At 40.2% G+C, this 3921-nt stretch overlaps 1 pseudogene; it reads right to left on the reverse strand.

The window, feature by feature from the left end:
- Positions 1-226: 226 nt before the first annotated feature.
- On the reverse strand, positions 227-823 carry LOC119621512 (large ribosomal subunit protein eL19-like; annotated as a pseudogene).
- Between the last annotated feature and the right edge of the window lie 3098 nt (positions 824-3921).

Consider the following 3921-nt stretch of genomic DNA (forward strand, 5'->3'; position numbering starts at 1 on the left):
CTTGTTCAAGTTTAATTTGGAACAGAATTGTGCTAAGTTCAGGTTTTTAACAGGCATTATGGGTGATTTCTTTTAACTTTTATTCATGTTATAAAATTATATACATATTCCTGTTCATAATATGCATGCATGACCTTTTTTTTTTTTTTTTTCAGATAAAGTCTTGTTTTATTTTAATGGCTGATCTATGTAATCATGGGGACCTGTATGTACAAAGGGGGAGCTTTTATTTCTTGGTCTCTTTCTGCTTGGACAGAGTCTTGATTTTCTCCCCCTTCTTGGCCTGGAGGCGCTCTTCACCGCGCTTTCATGCTTCCTTGGTCTTAGACCTACGGGCCTCAGCCTGGTCAGCCAGGAGCTTCTTGCAGGCCTTGCCTGCCTTCAGCTTCTGGATGTATTCCATGAGAATCTGCTTGTTTTTGAACACATTCTCCTTCATCTTCAGGTACGGGCTGTGATACATGTGGCAGTCAGTCTTCTTAGATTCACGGTACTTTCTGAGCAGCCAGTGCAGAATCCTCATTCTTATCCAGGTGACCTGCCCTGGCATTTGGGCATTTGGCTGTATACTTTTGCTTTCCTATGCACATGTGCTTGCCCTTCTGGTGGCCAAGGTGTTTTTCCAGAATCGAGCCCGGGAATGGACAGTCACAGGCTTCCAACTGATCAGCCCATCTTTGATCAGCTTCCGGATCTACTGATGGGAGTTGGCATTGTCGATTTCATTGGTCTCATTGGGGTCCAACCAGACCTTCTTCTTGCCCTAGTGGTGGATGCTAAAGGCGAGCCTCCTCTGAAGCCTGAGCATACTTATGGCTGTGGCCGCAGCAGCGAACGGAATGAGGAAAGGGCTCTGTATGCATGACTTTCTATAGCCCCTATTAACTGGAAATTAGTTATCATTCTGGGATGTTTACCTCTCAGTAACTTGTCACAAGGGTGCAGTGAGTCAAATATGACTGGCATAAAATTACACTCTGGTTTTCTTAGTTGATTTCAGTCATAGAAGGCTGAGGAATTGATCTGTCCACACAAACAGAACTAAGTGCAGTGGTCACCATTTTTTCTGGGTGGTTCTAACTCTCACCATTCTCACAGAGGCTTGGCCAGTCTCCTTTCTATCTCCTGGGCTGACATTTGCTTTCATGCAGCCTGCTGTGCTTCACATTCATATAGACATGTCCCATTATGTTGGAGATTTAGAGCCTGTGGTGCCTTGCACTGGTTAATATCATTGTGTGATATTTATTGAGCACTCATAACGTGCTAGGTGCTGTAACACTGCCTGTATGATAGAGTCTGCTGTGAGCACAGCACAACACAGCAGGTTGACACACTGTGTATTTTTCCTAGCTTTAATTTCTTAGGCCGAGATGGAATTATTGTCCCATTTTTCTTCTCCATGAGAAGCATTTAACTTCATTCTATATTGTGTTCCCTGCATGCCTACTGACAATCTGAAGATAATATCACTTGGTGCTTGAAGCTAGAAATCCTTATTTGTTCTGATATCACATAATTTATGTTTGCAATTTCAGGCAGGTACAAATTTCTCAGAGTGTATGGTGTTTCTTGTAAGAACATTCAACAAATTTATCTCAGCTTCTTTGAAACTAGAATTTAAAAACTCAAATATCTATATTTGGCTTAATAACCACAGACAGTAATGACACCTCTAAGTAGCTAATGTAGGCGTGTAATTTGCTCATAGCCCTGATTTCACTTTATTTACAGATTAAAATTGAATTGCAGTTGATTTATTGATATAATAGGCAGAAAGTGATTATCAAGCATCCATCACTGATAGAGGAAAAACCAATCAAATTATGTTTCAAGGTTTGCTTTAACCTAAACTAACTCATCACCTTCTAAAACTCAGAAGATTTGAATCATATTCTCCCACTAAAGTCAATGAGCCACAACTCCCACTAAACTCATATCTGCTCCTTAAAGGTATTCAAGAGTTATGCTAATTTGCACGACTACCAAGTTGTTATAAAAGGATATGGCAATCGGCTGGAGATTTAGTGTCTGCATTTTCTCCCCATGTATGTAGCCATGGTAATATTCTTTTTTTCTTTTCCTTTTTTATTACACTTTAAGTTTTAGGGTACATGTGCATAACGTACAGGTTTGTTACATATGTATACTTGTGCCATGTTGGTGTGCTGCACCCATCAACTTGTTAGCACCCATCAACTCGTCATTTACATCAGGTATAACTCCCAATGCAATCCCTCCCCCCTCCCCCCTCCCCATGATAGGCGCGGTGTGTGATGTTCCCCTTCCCAAGTCCAAGTGATCTCATTGTTCAGTTCCCACCTATGAGTGAGAACATGCGGTGTTTGGTTTTCTGTTCTTGTGATAGTTTGCTAAGAATGATGGTTTCCAGCTGCATCCATGCCCCTACAAAGGACACAAACTCATCCGTTTTTATGGCTGCATAGTATTCCATGGTGTATATGTGCCACATTTTCTTAATCCAGTCTGCCACTGATGGATATTTGGGTTGATTCCAAGTCTTTGCTATTGTGAATAGTGCCGCAATAAACATACGTGTGCATGTGTCTTTATAGCAGCATGATTTATAATCCTTTGGGTATATACCCAGTAATGGGATGGCTGGGTCATATGGTACATCTAGTTCTAGATCCTTGAGGAATCACCATACTGTTTTCCATAATGGTTGAACTAGTTTACAATCCCACCAACAGTGTAAAAGTGTTCCTATTTCTCCACATCCTCTCCAGCACCTGTTGTTTCCTGACTTTTTAATGATCGCCATTCTAACTGGTGTGAGATGGTATCTCATTGTGGTTTTGATTTGCATATCTCTGATGGCCAGCGATGATGAGCATTTTTTCTTGTGTCTGTCAGCTGTATGAATGTCTTCTTTTGAGAAATATCTGTTCATATCCTTTGCCCACTTTTTGATGGGGTTGTTTGTTTTTTTCTTGTAAATTTGTTTGAGTTCTTTGTAGGTTCTGGATATTAGCCCTTTGTCAGATGAGTAGATTGCAAAAATTTTCTCCCATTCTGTAGGTTGCCTGTTCACTCTGATGGTAGTTTCTTTTGCTGTGCAGAAGCTCTTTCGTTTAATAAGATCCCATTTGTCAATTTTGGCTTTTGCTGCCATTGCTTTTGGTGTTTTAGACGTGAAGTCTTTGCCCATGCCTATGTCCTGAATGGTACTACCTAGGTTTTCTTCTAGGGTTTTTATGGTATTAGGTCTAACATTTAAGTCTCTAATCCATCTTGAATTAATTTTCGTATAAGGAGTAAGGAAAGGATCCAGTTTCAGCTTTCTACTTATGGCTAGCCAATTTTCCCAGCACCATTTATTAAATAGGGGATCCTTTCCCTATTTCTTGTTTCTCTCAGGTTTGTCAAAGATCAGATGGCTGTAGATGTGTGGTATTATTTCTGAGGACTCTGTTCTGTTCCATTGGTCTATATCTCTGTTTTGGTACCAGTACCATGCTGTTTTGGTTACTGTAGCCTTGTAGTATAGTTTGAAGTCAGGTAGCGTGATGCTTCCAGCTTTGTTGTTTTGACTTAGGATTGTCTTGGCAATGCAAGCTCTTTTTTGGTTCCATATGAACTTTAAAGCAGTTTTTTCCAATTCTGTGAAGAAACTCATTGGTAGCTTGATGGGGATGGCATTGAATCTATAAATAACCTTGGGCAGTATGACCATTTTCACGATATTGATTCTTCCTATCCATGAGCATGGTATGTTCTTCCATTTGTTTGTGTCCTCTTTGATTTCACTGAGCAGTGGTTTGTAGTTCTCCTTGAAGAGGTCCTTTACATCCCTTGTAAGTTGGATTCCTAGGTATTTTATTCTCTTTGAAGTGATTGTGAATGGATGTTCATTCATGATTTGGCTCTCTGTTTGTCTGTTACTGGTGTATAAGAATG

The sequence above is a fragment of the Chlorocebus sabaeus genome, chromosome 4 (genome assembly GCF_047675955.1).
Source record: "Chlorocebus sabaeus isolate Y175 chromosome 4, mChlSab1.0.hap1, whole genome shotgun sequence".
NCBI classification, from domain to species: Eukaryota; Metazoa; Chordata; class Mammalia; order Primates; family Cercopithecidae; genus Chlorocebus; species Chlorocebus sabaeus.